The sequence below is a fragment of the Sus scrofa genome, chromosome 4 (genome assembly GCF_054392235.1).
Source record: "Sus scrofa isolate SSC_HxYL_T2T_F1_AM1 chromosome 4, Sscrofa_HxYL_maternal_Yorkshire_Landrace_v2.0, whole genome shotgun sequence".
Taxonomy (NCBI): domain Eukaryota; kingdom Metazoa; phylum Chordata; class Mammalia; order Artiodactyla; family Suidae; genus Sus; species Sus scrofa.
In genome coordinates, this window is record NC_139386.1 from 93,557,908 (window position 1) to 93,581,324 (window position 23,417).

Genomic DNA, 23,417 nt, shown 5'->3' on the forward strand with positions numbered 1-23,417 from the left:
CCGTGGTGTAGGCCGGCAGCTACAGTTCCGATTCGACCCCTAGCCCGGGCGTCTCCTTGTGCCAAGGGTACAGCCCTAAAAGTCCCCAAAGAAAAGAGGAAGAAGAGGAGGAAGAAGAAGAAGATGAGGAAGAGGAAGAGGAAGAAGAGGAGGAAGAAGAAGAAGACGAAGACGAAGACGAAGAAGAAGATGATGATGATGATGAGATAAAATAGATCTGCACTATGGAATCGTACTCTGCCGTGGAAAAGAATGGAGGAGTTCGTGTCATGGCTCCGTGGGATAAGGACCCGATGTTGTCTCTGTGAGGATGCGGGTTTGATCCCTGGCCTCGCTCAGTGGGTCAAGAACCGTGGCGTTGCCGCAAACTGTACAACAGGTCCCAGAGGCAGCTCGTGTCTGGCATTGCCCTGGCTGTGGTGTAGGTTGGAGCTGCAGCTTCAGTTCGAGCCCTGGCCCTACATAGGGGCTGATTGAAAAAAATAGAAAACAAAGAAAGAAAGGGAAGAAGGAAGAACGAAAAATGGAGAGAAGGAAGGAAGAAAGGCAGGAAGGAAAAAAGGAAGAGTGGAGAATGGAAGGGAGGGAGGGAGGGAGGGAACGGGAAGGAAGGAAGGAAGGAAGATGGAAAGGAAGAAAGAGAAGGAAGGCAAGAGAGAGTGGAATGGAGGGAGGAAGAATGGTGGGGCAGGGGGAATGGCAGGAAGGAAAGAGGCAGGAGGGAAGAAAGCAAGGAACGCAGTCAAAGGACCTCCGTCATGGGATCCAGAAAGGCCCGCTCCCAGGTATATATCGAGAAAAGTTGACAACTCTCATGTGAGAAGATCAGCTGTTCCCCAGTGTTCAGAGGAGCACTATTTACATGAGCCATGGTGTGGACAAATGCCAAGTACCCATCCACAGACAACTGGCTTCAGAAGTTGTGCTGTGTGTGTGTGTGTGTGTGTGTGTGTGTGTGTACACACACACACATATACACATATATGTATATATATATATATGTATATGTCCTGTGGCGTGTTACTCAGCCGTAAAAAAAAAAAAGAACAAAGTATACAACAGTAGGGAGGCACGTCAGAAAACTCAGTATAGAACTACCACATGACCCAGCGATCCCACTCCTGGGCATCTATCCAGGCAAAGCGTTCATTGAAAACGATACGTGCACGCCCTGTGTTCCTTGCAGCACCGTTCGCAACAGCCGAGACTCGGAAACAAGCTCAATGTCCAACGCCAGATGAATGGAGTAAGAAGATGTGGTACCAGCAATTCGACAAACAAAAGAAATAAAAGGCATCCATATAGGAAGAGAAGAGATAAAACTGCCACTGTATATGCAGATGACATGATACTATACATAGAAAACCCTAAGGACTCAACCCAAAAACTACTTGAACTGATTAATAAATTCAGCAAAGTAGCAGGATATAAGATTAACATTCGGAAGTCAGTTGCATTTCTGTATACCAGCAATGAAATATTAGAAAAGGAATACAAAAATACGATACCTTTTAAAATTGCACCCCACAAAATCAAATACCTCGGAATACACCTGACCAAGGAGGTAAAGGACCTATGTGCCGAGAACTATAAAACTTTAATCAAAGAAATCAAAGAAGATGTAAAGAAATGGAAAGATATTCCATGTTCCTGGATTGGGAAAATCAATATTGTAAAAATGGCCATACTACCCAAAGCAATCTACAGATTCAATGCAATCCCTATCAAATTACCCAGGACATTTTTCACAGAACTAGAACAAACAATCCAAACATTTATATGGAACCACAAAAGACCCAGAATCGCCAAAGCAATCCTGAGAAACAAAAACCAAGCAGGAGGCATAACTCTCCCAGACTTCAAGAAATACTACAAAGCCACAGTCATCAAAACAGTGTGGTACTGGTATCAAAACAGACAGACAGACCAATGGAAGAGAATAGAGAATCCGGAAATAAACCCTGACACCTATGGTCAATTAATCTTTGACAAGGGAGGCAAGAACATAAAATGGGAAAAAGAAAGTCTATTCAGCAAGCATTGCTGGGAAACCTGGACAGCTGCATGCAAAGCAATGAAACTAGAACACACCCTCACACCATGCACACAAATAAACTCCAAATGGCTGAAAGACTTAAGTATACGACAGGACACCATCAAACTCCTAGAAGAAAACACAGGCAAAACACTCTCTGACATCAACGTCATGAATATTTTCTCAGGTCAGTCTCCCAAAACAATAGAAATTAGAGCAAAAATAAACCCATGGGACCTCATCAAACTGAAAAGCTTTTGCACAGCAAAGGAAACCAAAAAGAAAACAAGAAGACAACTTACAGAATGGGAGAAAATAGGTTCAAATGATGCAACCGACAAGGGCTTAATCTCTAGAATATAAAAGCAACTTATACAACCCAACAGCAAAAAAACCAATCAGTCAATGGAAAAATGGGCAAAAGACCTGAATAGACATTTCTCCAAAGAAGTTATACAGATGGCCAACAAACACATGAAAAAATGCTCAACATCGCTGATTATAAGAGAAATGCAAATCAAAACTACCATGAGATACCACCTCACACCAGTCAGAATGGCCATCATTAATAAATCCACAAATAACAAGTGCTGGAGGGGCTGTGGAGAAAAGGGAACCCTCCTGCACTGCTGGTGGGAATGTAAACTGGTACAGCCACTATGGAGAACAGTTTGGAGATACCTTAGAAATCTATACATAGAACTTCCATATGACCCCGCAATCCCACTCTTGGGCATCTATCCGGACAAAACTCTACTTAAAAGAGACACGGGCACCCGCATGTTCATTGCAGCACTATTCACAATAGCCAGGACGTGGAAACAACCCAAATGTCCATCGACCGATGATTGGATTCGGAAGAGGTGGTATATATACACAATGGAATACTACTCAGCCATAAAAAAGAATGACATAATGCCATTTGCAGCAGCATGGATGGAACTAGAGACTCTCATACTGGGTGAAATGAGCCAGAAAGACAAAGACAAATACCATATGATATCACTTATAACTGGAATCTAAGATCCAGCACAAATGAACATCTCCTCAGAAAAGAAAATCATGGACTTGGAGAAGAGACTTGTGGCTGCCTGATGGGAGGGGGAGGGAGTGGGAGGGATCGGGAGCTTGGGCTTATCAGACACAACTTAGAATAGATTTACAAGGAGATCCTGCTGAATAGCATTGAGAACTTTGTCTAGATACTCGTGTTGCAACAGAAGAAAGGGTGGGGGGGAAATGTAATTGTAATGTATACATGTGAGGATAACCTGACCCCCTTGCTGTACAGTGGGAAAATAAAAAAAAATATGAAAAAAAAAAGAAGATGTGGTACATGTGCACAATGGAATACGACTCAGCCACAGAGGAGAACAACATAATGCCATTTGCAGCAACATGGACGGAACTTGAGACTCTCAGGCGAAGTGAAGGAAGTCAGAGGGAGAAAGACAAATACCACATGATACGGTATGTGTCTCGTATCTGGAACCTAAGAGACGGCACAGATGAACCTGTCCACAGAGAAGAAACAAACGCGAGGACGTGGAGAAGAGGCTTGTGGTTGCCAGGAGGGAGGGGGAGGCACTGGCCGTTGGAGGTCAGTAGATGCAGGCGACTGCATTTGGAACGGAGAAGCAATGAGATTCTGCTGTATAGCACGGGAAACTCTATCTGATCACTTGCGATGGAACACGATGGAGGCTCAACGTGGGGAAGAAAAAAGAATGCAGATGGATGTGTGGCTGGGTCACTTTGCTGGGCAGCGGAAACTGACAGAACATTGGGAGTCAACTGTAAGGAAAAAAAGGTTTAAAAAAGAATGAAGTAGTGCCCTTTGCAGCGACGCGGGTGGACCTAGGGGTATTAACACTTACTGGAGTAAGTCAGATGGAGAAGCACTGATACATGTGGAATCTAAAGAAATAACACAAAGAACTCTATGGGCAAAACAGAAACAGACTCGTAGATGTAGAAAACAATCTTACGGTTACCCAGGGGAAAGGGCAGGGTGGGGGGACAAATTAGGAGTTTGGGAGAACAGACGCAAACGGCTATGTATAAAAGAGATAAGCAACACGTGTTTACTGAGTGGCACAGGGAACATCATCCAATATCCTGCAATGACCTATACCGGAAAATCACCCGAAGAGAACGCTGTACCCATTAAACCAAATCACCGCGGCCGTACCCCTGACACAAACACAATACGGTACATCAGCTGTACTCCAGCAATGACCCGAACTACTACGAAGAGAAAGAATGAGGGAAAAGAGAGAGAGAACGAAAGAAGGAAGGAACCAGAGGAAGAAGGCAGGAGGGAAGGAAAGAAAGAGCGGAAGAGTGGAATGGAGGTAGGAAGCATGGAGGGTGGAATGGAGGTAGGAAGCATGGAGGGGGGAAAAGGTAGGAAGAGAGGAAGAAGGAAGGAGTTCAAAGGAGAGCTAGGATATGATCCAGCAGGCGACCCCACCGCCCACCCCCGGCCTCAGGGTATATACCCAGAAGAGATGAAAACTCCTAAAGGGAACAGGTGGATGCACCCCAGTGTTCACAGGAGTGCTCTTTAAGAGAGCGTCATGACGTGGACGATTCCCAGGGACCCATCCACAGACGATTGGCTTAAGAGGGTGTGATACTATATATCATGTTATATTACATACATAACATCCATGCTATATACAGACACACGCATACTACTATGGAATACCCTTTAGCCATAAAAGAGAGAAGGACCTCGTGCCATCTGCAGCGACATGGATCGACCAAGAGGCTACTACCCACAGTGAACTACGTCAGCTGGAGAAGGACAAAGAATACATGTGGAATCTAAAAATTAATACAAATAACTCTCCGTGCAAAATGGAAACCGTCACCGGTGTAGAAAACAAACATATGGTTACCCAAGGGCAGAGTATGGGGGCGGGGGTGGGCAATTAGGAGTTGGGGCTAAGAGATCGGAAGGAAGAAAGAGCATGCCCAAAGTCGATAAGCAACAAGGATTTACTGTATAGCATGGGGGAGGGACTCGAGTCACACACAATGATCACCTATAATGGAGATCTCTCTCGCTCTCTCGCTCTCGCTCTCGCTCTCTCTTTGGATAGACAGACAGACACACAGACAGACAGAGAGTCAGCCAGCCAGCCAGCCAGCCAGCCGGATGGGTATGAGTCACTCTGGCGAACACCTGAAGCGAACGGGGTATGGCAAAGCCAGTACGCTTTTCTTAAAATTAAACAGCAAAGAGAGAGGCCAATGGGACAAATGCGAGGGCGGGGTCCTTGACAAGGTGGGATTTGCTTGCAAGAGCAGGGGGTGTGTCGAGGGTGGAGGCGGAGGTGGGGCGGTGGGCTGCTGGTGAGGAAGCAAGAGCTGTGGTGGGACCGGGAGGTGCCGGGAGAGCGAGGGCTCTGCTCCAAAAGAGGACCGAGCTGTTGCATGGGCCGGGAATCGAACCCGGGCCTCCCGCGTGGCAGGCGAGAATTCTACCACTGAACCACCCATGCACCGGTGGCCGCTGCCGCCCGACGTTGCCCCAGCGGGGCTGGCCACCAACCGCCGGGCAGCGGTTCCTGCTCGCCCGCGGGCTCCTGCTCCCTTTGAGCCGAAGGCGGACGCCTGTGGCCTGCAAGAGGGGCTCCGGGCCCCGCGGAGGGCCCCAGGGCGCGGCGCTGTCCGGAGGCCTGGAGGCAGGGACGGAGGGGCGGAGGGTCGGCGGGGCGGAGGCCCACCCGGCCCATTTTGCGCCTTCTCTGCCGTCCAGGGCCGCCGCAAGAGCGTCGGCATCGCCAGAAGCAGCCACGAGCCGAAGCAGGCTGGCGCGCGCCCGAATCCCAGCCAGGGCAGGCGATGCGCGCCCGCTGCGGCTGAGCGCCTATGTTCCCCTCAGCCACCGCTGCCCCCCACCCCCACCCCGCCCCCCGCCCCCGACGCCGAGTCCCTCCGGCGGCCGGCTTTCTGGCTGGTGTGGAGCGGGCGGGCGGGCATCGGAGCTCGGGCTGTGCGGGGACGGCGAGCGTGAGAGATGGACCTGCCGGGTCTGCCAAGGGTGTCGGAGCCTCGCTCCGAAGAAGCGCTCGGGCCGGCCAGCGCTCTGCGGAGGGGTCCGGCTCGGGTGCGTTGGTCGTGAGGCGCAGGCACTCGGACTGCGGGCGGGGAGGGGCGGGGGGGATGGCGGACAGTCGGGTGAGGGAGGGCGCCGGGGGGTGGTTGGGTCCGGCCGGGGCAGCGGCTTCCCGCGCGTGAACGTGCGCTGGGGCGCGCAGGTGGGTGGCGGGCGGCGGCCGGGGGCCCGACGTCTGCGGGTGGGTGCCGGGCATCCCAGGGCCGTGGCAGGGACTCACGCGCCAGGCCTGCGTCCAGGGAGGGCCCCGTACCGGCGGGCGAGCAGGAAGGCTGGGCTGCACGTGTCCCCGGAGGCAGGCCGCGGTGGCCAGTGGGCGGGGAAGGCCCCGAGGCGAGAAAGCGCCGCGCGCGGGCACGCACCCCACGCAGACCCGCCACCTCAGTGTGGGTGTGGAGGGCAGGGAATGTGCAGGCGGGCGGGCCGGCCGGCTTGGCGGCAAGGACGGGATGTTGGACGGGAGCGAGAGCGGCTGGCGGCAGAAGCGGAGGAAAGGCTGGGAGGGCGAGCCGCGGGCAGCAGTCCGCGGGCAGCAGTGCGAGGGCGAAGCGTGGAGGGCTTTCCCCACGCGGCCGGTCTGCGTGGGGCGGTGGGGGCGGGGTGGGGCGGAGCGGCGGGCCGGCCGGAGCCGGGGCCGGAGCCGGAGCCGGAGTGAGGAAGGAAAAACAGCCATCGCAAGCAGGTGAGGAAAGATGGGCTGCGAAGGGCCGAAGCTTGCTGGTGTAGGTGCAGGTAGGACGCGGGCGGCGGGGGCGTGTGGGTGTGTGTGGGAGCTGTGCGTCCGGGGAGGGCGCGTGTCCGCAGCAAAGCCAGTGGCCGGGGCGTTCCTCCTGGGCCATTTCTGTCGGGCCCGCGGGCTGTGGAGGGAGAGGCTTGGGTGTCGGGGGCCGGAGTTTGCAGAGGCCAAGCAAGAGTGCCAGGCGGGAAGGGACTGCAAGGCGGCAAGGGGCTGTGGCTCTACGCGGGGTGGGGTCCCGGGGAGGGGTGGGGACGTGGTTGGGCGGGGGGCAAAAGGCTGGCTTGTCAGGAGTGGGATTCGAACCCACGCCTCCAGGGGAGACTGCGACCTGAACGCAGCGCCTTAGACCGCTCGGCCATCCTGACGGCGGGCCGGAGCGCGTCGCCGCTCGGCTGGCTGCGACCCGACGCGCCGCCAAGTGCGGCGCCCTTGGGCGGACGCGGTGCTCCGCGCCGGGCGGGCGTCTGGGTGAGCGGGGGCCGGGCGCACGCCGGCCGTCGTGGAGCAAAGCTTTCGCCGCCGCGGTCGCCCTGTCGCGCAGCCCTGGCCCCGCACCCAGCCGGCCTCTGGCGGCGGCCCCCGCCCGCGCCTCTGCCCTCGCCCGGGCCGTGACGTGGCGAGGCGCGCGCCCGCCGCCACCTCGCAGCCCGGCTTGCCCTCTCGGGCCCACGGTGGGGGCACCAGGCAGCGCTCACCGGGAGTTTGCAGCGCCAGGTAGGGGCGGGGGTGGGGTGAGGGTGGGGCCGCGGGCCGCGGTCCGGGTCGCGGTCTGCTTCTTTGGAGGACGCGGGGTGCTTTGGCGTCGGGGCGGGGCGCGGGCACGTGCTGGCGGCCCCATGGTGGGCCGCGGGCCGAGGGCCGCGGGCAGGGGTAGGCGTCGGCAGGCAGCCGGAGAGGGGCCGGGTGGCCGGGCGGTGGCCGCCGTCCTCGTTAGTATAGTGGTGAGTATCCCCGCCTGTCACGCGGGAGACCGGGGTTCGATTCCCCGACGGGGAGGCAACACGCCCTTTTTGGTGGCTGGCGCCGCTCGCTGGCCAGCCGCCTGGCCCCAAGGGCCCTTCGTCTCCTCATCCCCGCCTCCAGGCAGGCGCAGGGCGCCTGGGCGTGCCCGACCTGCCACCCTCGACCCCTTCCAGCCCTTGCCGTCCACCCCTCGCCCCGGCCGAGCGAGGGCCTCCTCTCGCCCCGGCCAGCGCCCGGCGACCTTGCGGCCCGCCCAAAGTGCCTGCCGCACCGGAGGCCCCTTGCGACGCCACGCTCGGCTGCCCGGCTGCCCAGCTGCCCGGCAGGCGGGCCCGGTGGGAAGCCGACGAGTCCCTTTCCCTGTGGGTTCGGGACGCGGGTGGCCTGGAGCTGGGAGCTGAGGCGCGCGGCGTGGAGCCCAGGGCCTCGGGGCGGCAGGGGAGCGAGGACGCCCCCGAGCGGCGGTGGGGCCGGTGGACGAGGGCCACGGCCTGGGGCTGGCGCCGGTGGGCGGCCGCTGGTGGCCAGGGCGTCGGGGCGCCGGGAATGCGCTTGGGCGAGCCCGGGCACGGCGTCCGGGCCCGACCCGGGCTGTGCAGCGTTGGTGGTATAGTGGTGAGCATAGCTGCCTTCCAAGCAGTTGACCCGGGTTCGATTCCCGGCCAACGCAGCGGGCCGTCTTTTGTTTTGTTTAGTCTGGGGGATTTTTGCCGAGCTCCGCGGGGCTCCGGCCCGGCCCCTGTGTGGGAGAGCTGGGAAGAGGGCGCACGGTGCCCGCCCCCAGGCCCGTGGCTTTTGGCGTGTGTGCGTGTGCGAGACGGAGGCGAGCGCGCGGCGTCTCTCCTAGCGAGCAGGGAGAGCGCTAGGCCACCGTGGATCGCCAGGTGCGGCGGGCGGCCCGACCTGGCAAGGCCGGGCCTTGGCAGCAAGGCGGCGCCAAGCGGGTGGCAGGGAGGTGCTGGGTCCAGCAGGGCCAGGCCAGGCGCCGAGCCCGACGCTCCCTGGTGGTCTAGTGGTTAGGATTCGGCGCTCTCACCGCCGCGGCCCGGGTTCGATTCCCGGTCAGGGAAGCCTTTCTTCTTCCACTCCGCCGGCCAACTTGCCGCAAAGCGCGCTGCCTCCACAAGCGCCCCTTTTAGCCCACGCGCGTCCCCCTCGCCGGGCAGCCACCCGGCCCCGTCCACCTCCAGCCCAAGCCGCGCCAGGCACCCTCCACCCACCCGGCCAAGCCTTTTGGCCTCCAGACGTTCGTCCACTCGAGGCCCACTCGACGCCTCGGGCGTCCGTCCTCCTCCGCCGCTGGAAGCTTGCCTCAGCCCCCAACACCAGCGGCCCGGGCAGCCCCTCTGCCCACCACCGGCCGCCCACGGGCGGGCAGCTTCCACCGTGCCTGGACTCGTTGGCAGCACTGCGCGGGTCCCGACCGCCCCCGCCGCCGCGTGCGCCGCCGCGAGGCCCCTCTTCCTTCCCTCGTGAGCTGCGGGTGCGGGTGTCGCTGGGAGTGCTGGTCCTGATGGGGCTTGGTGCTGGTGCTCGTTCGGATGCCTGTGCTGAGCGGCTGCTGCTCCTGCGATGGCGGCTGCTCCCTTTGCCCTCGCTGCTGCCACCACCACCGCCGCGGCCGCCGCGGCCGCCGCCGCCGCCGCCGCCGCCCCGGCGGCAGAGGCTGCTGGCGTGGAAGTGGTGCTGCCGGTGTTGCTGGCTTGTGGAGCTGGTGCTGGCGCTGCTGTCTCTGTTAGAGGTGGTGGTGCTGGTCCTTACTGGTGCCGGTGGTGGTGCCGGTGGGTGGTGGCGGCAGAGGTGGTTGCGCTGGCGCAAGGCGCTAGTGAGGCGTTCACGCTGGCAAGTCAGCCAAGGGGAGGGACACACAGTTTCTTATCTGGCCCCCCTTGCCAGCAACCTGCTGCAGCCTGTTTAGGTCTTGGGCGGGCTTCGCCTTCCGTGGACTGCTCATTTGGTCTCAAGCTCCTGGTGGTCTTGGGCAGGGTAGGGGAGCTAGAGCCAGACAAACCATGCCGGGTGGTGGAGATGGGACCATGAGTGTGGACACTCATGCGTGCCTGGAGATACACACACACACACACACACACACACACACACACACACGGTAGTGGAGGTAAGAGAGCGGGCTGATTCGGGAGGCCAGTCAGGAATCCTTAGCCCAGTAGGCGGGAGCAGGTGGAAGCAGACGCCTGAAAGGGTGGACTACCAGCCCCAGCCAACACTGTAGTCTAATTACATTACCATGCTCTCAGTCCTATCACAGAGAGGCAAGAATGTTACCTTGAGAATACCTCCCTCCCTCCCACAACACACACACACACACACACACACACACACACACACACACACCCCTCTCCCCTAGACATGACGTCTAACATGACCCCATTCTTGCCCAGCCACCTAGCTACCCAGAGTCCATTCCACCTCTCTCTGCAACCTATCTTCGTGGTCCCCCTTGGATACTCCCCCAAGGTAAATGGCAGACACCAGTCTGCTTTCAGCCTCTGTCAGTGGAGGTTTTCATGCCCGTTGGCATGTTTCTGCCTTAGGAGGCAAAGTGGACTGCCGGTGAATGGCACCAACCTGAGGCGGCGGTGGCGGCGGCGGCGGCAGAGATGGCACGGTGGCGGCAGAGGTGGCACGGTGGCGGCGGTACACGAGATGGGTTTTGACAAAGCGGGACCCCCCATGGAAAGGAGCCCCTGTGGGCAGAGGGGTGCTTCCCATCACCACAGGAGGTTACCTCAAGCCCTTCGCCGGTGCGTTGGGAGTGAGCGTGGGTGGGTGACAGGGCAGGACGAAGGTGTCTGTGGCCGTGGTTGGTGGCCGCCCCGTGCAAGTTTGGGAACAGAGTAAAACGACCCCGTAGAGTGGGGGTGGGCGTGAAGCGCCTGCTGGAAGGTGGGAGGAAAAGTTCGACCGCGACCGCGGTGTCCCGGCGGAGCTTGGGCGGGGCAGCAACGGGAGGTGTGGGTCTTGCGGGGACCTGGCCGCGAGGGCCGCCGGGTCACTCAGGCAGGGGCTCTGCAGAAGCCTGGGTGAAGCGGCGGTGGTGGCCCTTGCCCCGCCCCGCGCGGGATCTGGGTTAGGGCTGGGCATGGTGTAGGAGTGGGTCTGAGGGCCACGAGGGCGGCCAGGACCAGCGCCAGTGCGTCTTCCGGGCAGGATGTGTGAGACAGGGGCCCGGGGTACAGGGGAATCATGGCAGGTGGAGGAGCCCGTGCCCAGAGGCTGGGCGGAAGGGAGAGTGGCAAGCAGCGGGTGTGAGTGGGCTGTGGTGCCAGGGAGGTGGCGGGAGAAGACCCCCGTGGAGCGGCAGGAGAGCGGGCCAGACTGCTGTGTTGTGCGGCAACGTGCTCAGGCTAAACGGGAGTGAGGCTGTGGGGAGGGGAGAGGTAGGAAGCAGGGCAGGGCAGGGCAGAAACAGAGTTGGAGACAGGGGCTAGGCACCCTGCACATGAGGTGGGCGATCCCACTGCCCCAGAGACATATATAACCTCTCTCATCAGCAGCAACCACCATCACTTCTCATCTGGCTGTGTGTGGGTGCGTGCGCACACACGCACGCGCGCGCGTGTGTGTGTGTGTGTGTGTGTGTGTGCGCGTGCGTGCGCGCGAGCTTGTGGAGCCGTGGGACTGGTGGTGAGATTTGAAGAGTGCAAAGGAGAGCTCCCATAGGAACCAGCACTTGCACTCGTGAATATAGAGCCCAAAAGGATGAACCCTCTAATTCGAAAAGCTATATCCCCTCCCTCCCATGTTGGTATAGCCGCGTTGCCTGCCACAGCGAAAACATTGACAAAAACCCAAGCGCCCAACAATAGACAGTTGGCTGAAGAAGACAGAACGTGGAGTTCCCATTGTGGCTCAGCGGTTAAGGAACCTGACCGGTATCCTGAGGACACAGGTTTGATCCCCTGGCCTCGCTCAACAGGTCAAGGATCCGGTGTTGCCATGAGGTATGGCGTCGGTCGAAGACGTGGCTCGGACCCAGCGTGGCCGTGGCCTTGGCCGTGGCCGTGGTGTAGGCCGGCAGCTACAGTTCCGATTCGACCCCTAGCCCGGGCGTCTCCTTGTGCCAAGGGTACAGCCCTAAAAGTCCCCAAAGAAAAGAGGAAGAAGAGGAGGAAGAAGAAGAAGATGAGGAAGAGGAAGAGGAAGAAGAGGAGGAAGAAGAAGAAGACGAAGACGAAGACGAAGAAGAAGATGATGATGATGATGAGATAAAATAGATCTGCACTATGGAATCGTACTCTGCCGTGGAAAAGAATGGAGGAGTTCGTGTCATGGCTCCGTGGGATAAGGACCCGATGTTGTCTCTGTGAGGATGCGGGTTTGATCCCTGGCCTCGCTCAGTGGGTCAAGAACCGTGGCGTTGCCGCAAACTGTACAACAGGTCCCAGAGGCAGCTCGTGTCTGGCATTGCCCTGGCTGTGGTGTAGGTTGGAGCTGCAGCTTCAGTTCGAGCCCTGGCCCTACATAGGGGCTGATTGAAAAAAATAGAAAACAAAGAAAGAAAGGGAAGAAGGAAGAACGAAAAATGGAGAGAAGGAAGGAAGAAAGGCAGGAAGGAAAAAAGGAAGAGTGGAGAATGGAAGGGAGGGAGGGAGGGAGGGAACGGGAAGGAAGGAAGGAAGGAAGATGGAAAGGAAGAAAGAGAAGGAAGGCAAGAGAGAGTGGAATGGAGGGAGGAAGAATGGTGGGGCAGGGGGAATGGCAGGAAGGAAAGAGGCAGGAGGGAAGAAAGCAAGGAACGCAGTCAAAGGACCTCCGTCATGGGATCCAGAAAGGCCCGCTCCCAGGTATATATCGAGAAAAGTTGACAACTCTCATGTGAGAAGATCAGCTGTTCCCCAGTGTTCAGAGGAGCACTATTTACATGAGCCATGGTGTGGACAAATGCCAAGTACCCATCCACAGACAACTGGCTTCAGAAGTTGTGCTGTGTGTGTGTGTGTGTGTGTGTGTGTGTGTGTGTGTGTGTGTACACACACACATATACACATATATGTATATATATATATATGTATATGTCCTGTGGCGTGTTACTCAGCCGTAAAAAAAAAAAAGAACAAAGTATACAACAGTAGGGAGGCACGTCAGAAAACTCAGTATAGAACTACCACATGACCCAGCGATCCCACTCCTGGGCATCTATCCAGGCAAAGCGTTCATTGAAAACGATACGTGCACGCCCTGTGTTCCTTGCAGCACCGTTCGCAACAGCCGAGACTCGGAAACAAGCTCAATGTCCAACGCCAGATGAATGGAGTAAGAAGATGTGGTACCAGCAATTCGACAAACAAAAGAAATAAAAGGCATCCATATAGGAAGAGAAGAGATAAAACTGCCACTGTATATGCAGATGACATGATACTATACATAGAAAACCCTAAGGACTCAACCCAAAAACTACTTGAACTGATTAATAAATTCAGCAAAGTAGCAGGATATAAGATTAACATTCGGAAGTCAGTTGCATTTCTGTATACCAGCAATGAAATATTAGAAAAGGAATACAAAAATACGATACCTTTTAAAATTGCACCCCACAAAATCAAATACCTCGGAATACACCTGACCAAGGAGGTAAAGGACCTATGTGCCGAGAACTATAAAACTTTAATCAAAGAAATCAAAGAAGATGTAAAGAAATGGAAAGATATTCCATGTTCCTGGATTGGGAAAATCAATATTGTAAAAATGGCCATACTACCCAAAGCAATCTACAGATTCAATGCAATCCCTATCAAATTACCCAGGACATTTTTCACAGAACTAGAACAAACAATCCAAACATTTATATGGAACCACAAAAGACCCAGAATCGCCAAAGCAATCCTGAGAAACAAAAACCAAGCAGGAGGCATAACTCTCCCAGACTTCAAGAAATACTACAAAGCCACAGTCATCAAAACAGTGTGGTACTGGTATCAAAACAGACAGACAGACCAATGGAAGAGAATAGAGAATCCGGAAATAAACCCTGACACCTATGGTCAATTAATCTTTGACAAGGGAGGCAAGAACATAAAATGGGAAAAAGAAAGTCTATTCAGCAAGCATTGCTGGGAAACCTGGACAGCTGCATGCAAAGCAATGAAACTAGAACACACCCTCACACCATGCACACAAATAAACTCCAAATGGCTGAAAGACTTAAGTATACGACAGGACACCATCAAACTCCTAGAAGAAAACACAGGCAAAACACTCTCTGACATCAACGTCATGAATATTTTCTCAGGTCAGTCTCCCAAAACAATAGAAATTAGAGCAAAAATAAACCCATGGGACCTCATCAAACTGAAAAGCTTTTGCACAGCAAAGGAAACCAAAAAGAAAACAAGAAGACAACTTACAGAATGGGAGAAAATAGGTTCAAATGATGCAACCGACAAGGGCTTAATCTCTAGAATATAAAAGCAACTTATACAACCCAACAGCAAAAAAACCAATCAGTCAATGGAAAAATGGGCAAAAGACCTGAATAGACATTTCTCCAAAGAAGTTATACAGATGGCCAACAAACACATGAAAAAATGCTCAACATCGCTGATTATAAGAGAAATGCAAATCAAAACTACCATGAGATACCACCTCACACCAGTCAGAATGGCCATCATTAATAAATCCACAAATAACAAGTGCTGGAGGGGCTGTGGAGAAAAGGGAACCCTCCTGCACTGCTGGTGGGAATGTAAACTGGTACAGCCACTATGGAGAACAGTTTGGAGATACCTTAGAAATCTATACATAGAACTTCCATATGACCCCGCAATCCCACTCTTGGGCATCTATCCGGACAAAACTCTACTTAAAAGAGACACGGGCACCCGCATGTTCATTGCAGCACTATTCACAATAGCCAGGACGTGGAAACAACCCAAATGTCCATCGACCGATGATTGGATTCGGAAGAGGTGGTATATATACACAATGGAATACTACTCAGCCATAAAAAAGAATGACATAATGCCATTTGCAGCAGCATGGATGGAACTAGAGACTCTCATACTGGGTGAAATGAGCCAGAAAGACAAAGACAAATACCATATGATATCACTTATAACTGGAATCTAAGATCCAGCACAAATGAACATCTCCTCAGAAAAGAAAATCATGGACTTGGAGAAGAGACTTGTGGCTGCCTGATGGGAGGGGGAGGGAGTGGGAGGGATCGGGAGCTTGGGCTTATCAGACACAACTTAGAATAGATTTACAAGGAGATCCTGCTGAATAGCATTGAGAACTTTGTCTAGATACTCGTGTTGCAACAGAAGAAAGGGTGGGGGGGAAATGTAATTGTAATGTATACATGTGAGGATAACCTGACCCCCTTGCTGTACAGTGGGAAAATAAAAAAAAATATGAAAAAAAAAAGAAGATGTGGTACATGTGCACAATGGAATACGACTCAGCCACAGAGGAGAACAACATAATGCCATTTGCAGCAACATGGACGGAACTTGAGACTCTCAGGCGAAGTGAAGGAAGTCAGAGGGAGAAAGACAAATACCACATGATACGGTATGTGTCTCGTATCTGGAACCTAAGAGACGGCACAGATGAACCTGTCCACAGAGAAGAAACAAACGCGAGGACGTGGAGAAGAGGCTTGTGGTTGCCAGGAGGGAGGGGGAGGCACTGGCCGTTGGAGGTCAGTAGATGCAGGCGACTGCATTTGGAACGGAGAAGCAATGAGATTCTGCTGTATAGCACGGGAAACTCTATCTGATCACTTGCGATGGAACACGATGGAGGCTCAACGTGGGGAAGAAAAAAGAATGCAGATGGATGTGTGGCTGGGTCACTTTGCTGGGCAGCGGAAACTGACAGAACATTGGGAGTCAACTGTAAGGAAAAAAAGGTTTAAAAAAGAATGAAGTAGTGCCCTTTGCAGCGACGCGGGTGGACCTAGGGGTATTAACACTTACTGGAGTAAGTCAGATGGAGAAGCACTGATACATGTGGAATCTAAAGAAATAACACAAAGAACTCTATGGGCAAAACAGAAACAGACTCGTAGATGTAGAAAACAATCTTACGGTTACCCAGGGGAAAGGGCAGGGTGGGGGGACAAATTAGGAGTTTGGGAGAACAGACGCAAACGGCTATGTATAAAAGAGATAAGCAACACGTGTTTACTGAGTGGCACAGGGAACATCATCCAATATCCTGCAATGACCTATACCGGAAAATCACCCGAAGAGAACGCTGTACCCATTAAACCAAATCACCGCGGCCGTACCCCTGACACAAACACAATACGGTACATCAGCTGTACTCCAGCAATGACCCGAACTACTACGAAGAGAAAGAATGAGGGAAAAGAGAGAGAGAACGAAAGAAGGAAGGAACCAGAGGAAGAAGGCAGGAGGGAAGGAAAGAAAGAGCGGAAGAGTGGAATGGAGGTAGGAAGCATGGAGGGTGGAATGGAGGTAGGAAGCATGGAGGGGGGAAAAGGTAGGAAGAGAGGAAGAAGGAAGGAGTTCAAAGGAGAGCTAGGATATGATCCAGCAGGCGACCCCACCGCCCACCCCCGGCCTCAGGGTATATACCCAGAAGAGATGAAAACTCCTAAAGGGAACAGGTGGATGCACCCCAGTGTTCACAGGAGTGCTCTTTAAGAGAGCGTCATGACGTGGACGATTCCCAGGGACCCATCCACAGACGATTGGCTTAAGAGGGTGTGATACTATATATCATGTTATATTACATACATAACATCCATGCTATATACAGACACACGCATACTACTATGGAATACCCTTTAGCCATAAAAGAGAGAAGGACCTCGTGCCATCTGCAGCGACATGGATCGACCAAGAGGCTACTACCCACAGTGAACTACGTCAGCTGGAGAAGGACAAAGAATACATGTGGAATCTAAAAATTAATACAAATAACTCTCCGTGCAAAATGGAAACCGTCACCGGTGTAGAAAACAAACATATGGTTACCCAAGGGCAGAGTATGGGGGCGGGGGTGGGCAATTAGGAGTTGGGGCTAAGAGATCGGAAGGAAGAAAGAGCATGCCCAAAGTCGATAAGCAACAAGGATTTACTGTATAGCATGGGGGAGGGACTCGAGTCACACACAATGATCACCTATAATGGAGATCTCTCTCGCTCTCTCGCTCTCGCTCTCGCTCTCTCTTTGGATAGACAGACAGACACACAGACAGACAGAGAGTCAGCCAGCCAGCCAGCCAGCCAGCCGGATGGGTATGAGTCACTCTGGCGAACACCTGAAGCGAACGGGGTATGGCAAAGCCAGTACGCTTTTCTTAAAATTAAACAGCAAAGAGAGAGGCCAATGGGACAAATGCGAGGGCGGGGTCCTTGACAAGGTGGGATTTGCTTGCAAGAGCAGGGGGTGTGTCGAGGGTGGAGGCGGAGGTGGGGCGGTGGGCTGCTGGTGAGGAAGCAAGAGCTGTGGTGGGACCGGGAGGTGCCGGGAGAGCGAGGGCTCTGCTCCAAAAGAGGACCGAGCTGTTGCATGGGCCGGGAATCGAACCCGGGCCTCCCGCGTGGCAGGCGAGAATTCTACCACTGAACCACCCATGCACCGGTGGCCGCTGCCGCCCGACGTTGCCCCAGCGGGGCTGGCCACCAACCGCCGGGCAGCGGTTCCTGCTCGCCCGCGGGCTCCTGCTCCCTTTGAGCCGAAGGCGGACGCCTGTGGCCTGCAAGAGGGGCTCCGGGCCCCGCGGAGGGCCCCAGGGCGCGGCGCTGTCCGGAGGCCTGGAGGCAGGGACGGAGGGTCGGAGGGTCGGCGGGGCGGAGGCCCACCCGGCCCATTTTGCGCCTTCTCTGCCGTCCAGGGCCGCCGCAAGAGCGTCGGCATCGCCAGAAGCAGCCACGAGCCGAAGCAGGCTGGCGCGCGCCCGAATCCCAGCCAGGGCAGGCGATGCGCGCCCGCTGCGGCTGAGCGCCTATGTTCCCCTCAGCCACCGCTGCCCCCCACCCCCACCCCGCCCCCCGCCCCCGACGCCGAGTCCCTCCGGCGGCCGGCTTTCTGGCTGGTGTGGAGCGGGCGGGCGGGCATCGGAGCTCGGGCTGTGCGGGGACGGCGAGCGTGAGAGATGGACCTGCCGGGTCTGCCAAGGGTGTCGGAGCCTCGCTCCGAAGAAGCGCTCGGGCCGGCCAGCGCTCTGCGGAGGGGTCCGGCTCGGGTGCGTTGGTCGTGAGGCGCAGGCACTCGGACTGCGGGCGGGGAGGGGCGGGGGGGATGGCGGACAGTCGGGTGAGGGAGGGCGCCGGGGGGTGGTTGGGTCCGGCCGGGGCAGCGGCTTCCCGCGCGTGAACGTGCGCTGGGGCGCGCAGGTGGGTGGCGGGCGGCGGCCGGGGGCCCGACGTCTGCGGGTGGGTGCCGGGCATCCCAGGGCCGTGGCAGGGACTCACGCGCCAGGCCTGCGTCCAGGGAGGGCCCCGTACCGGCGGGCGAGCAGGAAGGCTGGGCTGCACGTGTCCCCGGAGGCAGGCCGCGGTGGCCAGTGGGCGGGGAAGGCCCCGAGGCGAGAAAGCGCCGCGCGCGGGCACGCACCCCACGCAGACCCGCCACCTCAGTGTGGGTGTGGAGGGCAGGGAATGTGCAGGCGGGCGGGCCGGCCGGCTTGGCGGCAAGGACGGGATGTTGGACGGGAGCGAGAGCGGCTGGCGGCAGAAGCGGAGGAAAGGCTGGGAGGGCGAGCCGCGGGCAGCAGTCCGCGGGCAGCAGTGCGAGGGCGAAGCGTGGAGGGCTTTCCCCACGCGGCCGGTCTGCGTGGGGCGGTGGGGGCGGGGTGGGGCGGAGCGGCGGGCCGGCCGGAGCCGGGGCCGGAGCCGGAGCCGGAGTGAGGAAGGAAAAACAGCCATCGCAAGCAGGTGAGGAAAGATGGGCTGCGAAGGGCCGAAGCTTGCTGGTGTAGGTGCAGGTAGGACGCGGGCGGCGGGGGCGTGTGGGTGTGTGTGGGAGCTGTGCGTCCGGGGAGGGCGCGTGTCCGCAGCAAAGCCAGTGGCCGGGGCGTTCCTCCTGGGCCATTTCTGTCGGGCCCGCGGGCTGTGGAGGGAGAGGCTTGGGTGTCGGGGGCCGGAGTTTGCAGAGGCCAAGCAAGAGTGCCAGGCGGGAAGGGACTGCAAGGCGGCAAGGGGCTGTGGCTCTACGCGGGGTGGGGTCCCGGGGAGGGGTGGGGACGTGGTTGGGCGGGGGGCAAAAGGCTGGCTTGTCAGGAGTGGGATTCGAACCCACGCCTCCAGGGGAGACTGCGACCTGAACGCAGCGCCTTAGACCGCTCGGCCATCCTGACGGCGGGCCGGAGCGCGTCGCCGCTCGGCTGGCTGCGACCCGACGCGCCGCCAAGTGCGGCGCCCTTGGGCGGACGCGGTGCTCCGCGCCGGGCGGGCGTCTGGGTGAGCGGGGGCCGGGCGCACGCCGGCCGTCGTGGAGCAAAGCTTTCGCCGCCGCGGTCGCCCTGTCGCGCAGCCCTGGCCCCGCACCCAGCCGGCCTCTGGCGGCGGCCCCCGCCCGCGCCTCTGCCCTCGCCCGGGCCGTGACGTGGCGAGGCGCGCGCCCGCCGCCACCTCGCAGCCCGGCTTGCCCTCTCGGGCCCACGGTGGGGGCACCAGGCAGCGCTCACCGGGAGTTTGCAGCGCCAGGTAGGGGCGGGGGTGGGGTGAGGGTGGGGCCGCGGGCCGCGGTCCGGGTCGCGGTCTGCTTCTTTGGAGGACGCGGGGTGCTTTGGCGTCGGGGCGGGGCGCGGGCACGTGCTGGCGGCCCCATGGTGGGCCGCGGGCCGAGGGCCGCGGGCAGGGGTAGGCGTCGGCAGGCAGCCGGAGAGGGGCCGGGTGGCCGGGCGGTGGCCGCCGTCCTCGTTAGTATAGTGGTGAGTATCCCCGCCTGTCACGCGGGAGACCGGGGTTCGATTCCCCGACGGGGAGGCAACACGCCCTTTTTGGTGGCTGGCGCCGCTCGCTGGCCAGCCGCCTGGCCCCAAGGGCCCTTCGTCTCCTCATCCCCGCCTCCAGGCAGGCGCAGGGCGCCTGGGCGTGCCCGACCTGCCACCCTCGACCCCTTCCAGCCCTTGCCGTCCACCCCTCGCCCCGGCCGAGCGAGGGCCTCCTCTCGCCCCGGCCAGCGCCCGGCGACCTTGCGGCCCGCCCAAAGTGCCTGCCGCACCGGAGGCCCCTTGCGACGCCACGCTCGGCTGCCCGGCTGCCCAGCTGCCCGGCAGGCGGGCCCGGTGGGAAGCCGACGAGTCCCTTTCCCTGTGGGTTCGGGACGCGGGTGGCCTGGAGCTGGGAGCTGAGGCGCGCGGCGTGGAGCCCAGGGCCTCGGGGCGGCAGGGGAGCGAGGACGCCCCCGAGCGGCGGTGGGGCCGGTGGACGAGGGCCACGGCCTGGGGCTGGCGCCGGTGGGCGGCCGCTGGTGGCCAGGGCGTCGGGGCGCCGGGAATGCGCTTGGGCGAGCCCGGGCACGGCGTCCGGGCCCGACCCGGGCTGTGCAGCGTTGGTGGTATAGTGGTGAGCATAGCTGCCTTCCAAGCAGTTGACCCGGGTTCGATTCCCGGCCAACGCAGCGGGCCGTCTTTTGTTTTGTTTAGTCTGGGGGATTTTTGCCGAGCTCCGCGGGGCTCCGGCCCGGCCCCTGTGTGGGAGAGCTGGGAAGAGGGCGCACGGTGCCCGCCCCCAGGCCCGTGGCTTTTGGCGTGTGTGCGTGTGCGAGACGGAGGCGAGCGCGCGGCGTCTCTCCTAGCGAGCAGGGAGAGCGCTAGGCCACCGTGGATCGCCAGGTGCGGCGGGCGGCCCGACCTGGCAAGGCCGGGCCTTGGCAGCAAGGCGGCGCCAAGCGGGTGGCAGGGAGGTGCTGGGTCCAGCAGGGCCAGGCCAGGCGCCGAGCCCGACGCTCCCTGGTGGTCTAGTGGTTAGGATTCGGCGCTCTCACCGCCGCGGCCCGGGTTCGATTCCCGGTCAGGGAAGCCTTTCTTCTTCCACTCCGCCGGCCAACTTGCCGCAAAGCGCGCTGCCTCCACAAGCGCCCCTTTTAGCCCACGCGCGTCCCCCTCGCCGGGCAGCCACCCGGCCCCGTCCACCTCCAGCCCAAGCCGCGCCAGGCACCCTCCACCCACCCGGCCAAGCCTTTTGGCCTCCAGACGTTCGTCCACTCGAGGCCCACTCGACGCCTCGGGCGTCCGTCCTCCTCCGCCGCTGGAAGCTTGCCTCAGCCCCCAACACCAGCGGCCCGGGCAGCCCCTCTGCCCACCACCGGCCGCCCACGGGCGGGCAGCTTCCACCGTGCCTGGACTCGTTGGCAGCACTGCGCGGGTCCCGACCGCCCCCGCCGCCGCGTGCGCCGCCGCGAGGCCCCTCTTCCTTCCCTCGTGAGCTGCGGGTGCGGGTGTCGCTGGGAGTGCTGGTCCTGATGGGGCTTGGTGCTGGTGCTCGTTCGGATGCCTGTGCTGAGCGGCTGCTGCTCCTGCGATGGCGGCTGCTCCCTTTGCCCTCGCTGCTGCCACCACCACCGCCGCGGCCGCCGCGGCCGCCGCCGCCGCCGCCGCCGCCCCGGCGGCAGAGGCTGCTGGCGTGGAAGTGGTGCTGCCGGTGTTGCTGGCTTGTGGAGCTGGTGCTGGCGCTGCTGTCTCTGTTAGAGGTGGTGGTGCTGGTCCTTACTGGTGCCGGTGGTGGTGCCGGTGGGTGGTGGCGGCAGAGGTGGTTGCGCTGGCGCAAGGCGCTAGTGAGGCGTTCACGCTGGCAAGTCAGCCAAGGGGAGGGACACACAGTTTCTTATCTGGCCCCCCTTGCCAGCAACCTGCTGCAGCCTGTTTAGGTCTTGGGCGGGCTTCGCCTTCCGTGGACTGCTCATTTGGTCTCAAGCTCCTGGTGGTCTTGGGCAGGGTAGGGGAGCTAGAGCCAGACAAACCATGCCGGGTGGTGGAGATGGGACCATGAGTGTGGACACTCATGCGTGCCTGGAGATACACACACACACACACACACACACACACACACACACACGGTAGTGGAGGTAAGAGAGCGGGCTGATTCGGGAGGCCAGTCAGGAATCCTTAGCCCAGTAGGCGGGAGCAGGTGGAAGCAGACGCCTGAAAGGGTGGACTACCAGCCCCAGCCAACACTGTAGTCTAATTACATTACCATGCTCTCAGTCCTATCACAGAGAGGCAAGAATGTTACCTTGAGAATACCTCCCTCCCTCCCACAACACACACACACACACACACACACACACACACACACACACACCCCTCTCCCCTAGACATGACGTCTAACATGACCCCATTCTTGCCCAGCCACCTAGCTACCCAGAGTCCATTCCACCTCTCTCTGCAACCTATCTTCGTGGTCCCCCTTGGATACTCCCCCAAGGTAAATGGCAGACACCAGTCTGCTTTCAGCCTCTGTCAGTGGAGGTTTTCATGCCCGTTGGCATGTTTCTGCCTTAGGAGGCAAAGTGGACTGCCGGTGAATGGCACCAACCTGAGGCGGCGGTGGCGGCGGCGGCGGCAGAGATGGCACGGTGGCGGCAGAGGTGGCACGGTGGCGGCGGTACACGAGATGGGTTTTGACAAAGCGGGACCCCCCATGGAAAGGAGCCCCTGTGGGCAGAGGGGTGCTTCCCATCACCACAGGAGGTTACCTCAAGCCCTTCGCCGGTGCGTTGGGAGTGAGCGTGGGTGGGTGACAGGGCAGGACGAAGGTGTCTGTGGCCGTGGTTGGTGGCCGCCCCGTGCAAGTTTGGGAACAGAGTAAAACGACCCCGTAGAGTGGGGGTGGGCGTGAAGCGCCTGCTGGAAGGTGGGAGGAAAAGTTCGACCGCGACCGCGGTGTCCCGGCGGAGCTTGGGCGGGGCAGCAACGGGAGGTGTGGGTCTTGCGGGGACCTGGCCGCGAGGGCCGCCGGGTCACTCAGGCAGGGGCTCTGCAGAAGCCTGGGTGAAGCGGCGGTGGTGGCCCTTGCCCCGCCCCGCGCGGGATCTGGGTTAGGGCTGGGCATGGTGTAGGAGTGGGTCTGAGGGCCACGAGGGCGGCCAGGACCAGCGCCAGTGCGTCTTCCGGGCAGGATGTGTGAGACAGGGGCCCGGGGTACAGGGGAATCATGGCAGGTGGAGGAGCCCGTGCCCAGAGGCTGGGCGGAAGGGAGAGTGGCAAGCAGCGGGTGTGAGTGGGCTGTGGTGCCAGGGAGGTGGCGGGAGAAGACCCCCGTGGAGCGGCAGGAGAGCGGGCCAGACTGCTGTGTTGTGCGGCAACGTGCTCAGGCTAAACGGGAGTGAGGCTGTGGGGAGGGGAGAGGTAGGAAGCAGGGCAGGGCAGGGCAGAAACAGAGTTGGAGACAGGGGCTAGGCACCCTGCACATGAGGTGGGCGATCCCACTGCCCCAGAGACATATATAACCTCTCTCATCAGCAGCAACCACCATCACTTCTCATCTGGCTGTGTGTGGGTGCGTGCGCACACACGCACGCGCGCGCGTGTGTGTGTGTGTGTGTGTGCGCGTGCGTGCGCGCGAGCTTGTGGAGCCGTGGGACTGGTGGTGAGATTTGAAGAGTGCAAAGGA

The 23,417-nt window shown here is 58.9% G+C and overlaps 10 non-coding genes across 10 annotated transcripts; 6 read left to right on the forward strand and 4 right to left on the reverse strand.

Moving 5' to 3' along the window:
• Positions 1 to 5,473: 5,473 nt before the first annotated feature.
• On the reverse strand, positions 5,474 to 5,544 carry TRNAG-GCC (transfer RNA glycine (anticodon GCC)). Its single transcript has one exon. It is a non-coding gene; the product is annotated as a tRNA-Gly (tRNA).
• Positions 5,545 to 7,182: 1,638 nt separating this feature from the next.
• TRNAL-CAG (transfer RNA leucine (anticodon CAG)) lies at positions 7,183 to 7,265 on the reverse strand. Its single transcript has one exon. It is a non-coding gene; the product is annotated as a tRNA-Leu (tRNA).
• A 559-nt stretch (positions 7,266 to 7,824) lies between these two features.
• On the forward strand, positions 7,825 to 7,896 carry TRNAD-GUC (transfer RNA aspartic acid (anticodon GUC)). Its single transcript has one exon. It is a non-coding gene; the product is annotated as a tRNA-Asp (tRNA).
• Positions 7,897 to 8,461: 565 nt separating this feature from the next.
• TRNAG-UCC (transfer RNA glycine (anticodon UCC)) lies at positions 8,462 to 8,533 on the forward strand. The gene has a single exon. It is a non-coding gene; the product is annotated as a tRNA-Gly (tRNA).
• Positions 8,534 to 8,861: 328 nt separating this feature from the next.
• TRNAE-CUC (transfer RNA glutamic acid (anticodon CUC)) lies at positions 8,862 to 8,933 on the forward strand. The gene has a single exon. It is a non-coding gene; the product is annotated as a tRNA-Glu (tRNA).
• Positions 8,934 to 17,364: 8,431 nt separating this feature from the next.
• TRNAG-GCC (transfer RNA glycine (anticodon GCC)) lies at positions 17,365 to 17,435 on the reverse strand. The gene has a single exon. It is a non-coding gene; the product is annotated as a tRNA-Gly (tRNA).
• A 1,638-nt stretch (positions 17,436 to 19,073) lies between these two features.
• On the reverse strand, positions 19,074 to 19,156 carry TRNAL-CAG (transfer RNA leucine (anticodon CAG)). Its single transcript has one exon. It is a non-coding gene; the product is annotated as a tRNA-Leu (tRNA).
• Positions 19,157 to 19,715: 559 nt separating this feature from the next.
• On the forward strand, positions 19,716 to 19,787 carry TRNAD-GUC (transfer RNA aspartic acid (anticodon GUC)). The gene has a single exon. It is a non-coding gene; the product is annotated as a tRNA-Asp (tRNA).
• Positions 19,788 to 20,352: 565 nt separating this feature from the next.
• On the forward strand, positions 20,353 to 20,424 carry TRNAG-UCC (transfer RNA glycine (anticodon UCC)). The gene has a single exon. It is a non-coding gene; the product is annotated as a tRNA-Gly (tRNA).
• A 328-nt stretch (positions 20,425 to 20,752) lies between these two features.
• Positions 20,753 to 20,824, forward strand: TRNAE-CUC (transfer RNA glutamic acid (anticodon CUC)). Its single transcript has one exon. It is a non-coding gene; the product is annotated as a tRNA-Glu (tRNA).
• The last annotated feature ends 2,593 nt before the right edge of the window (positions 20,825 to 23,417 follow it).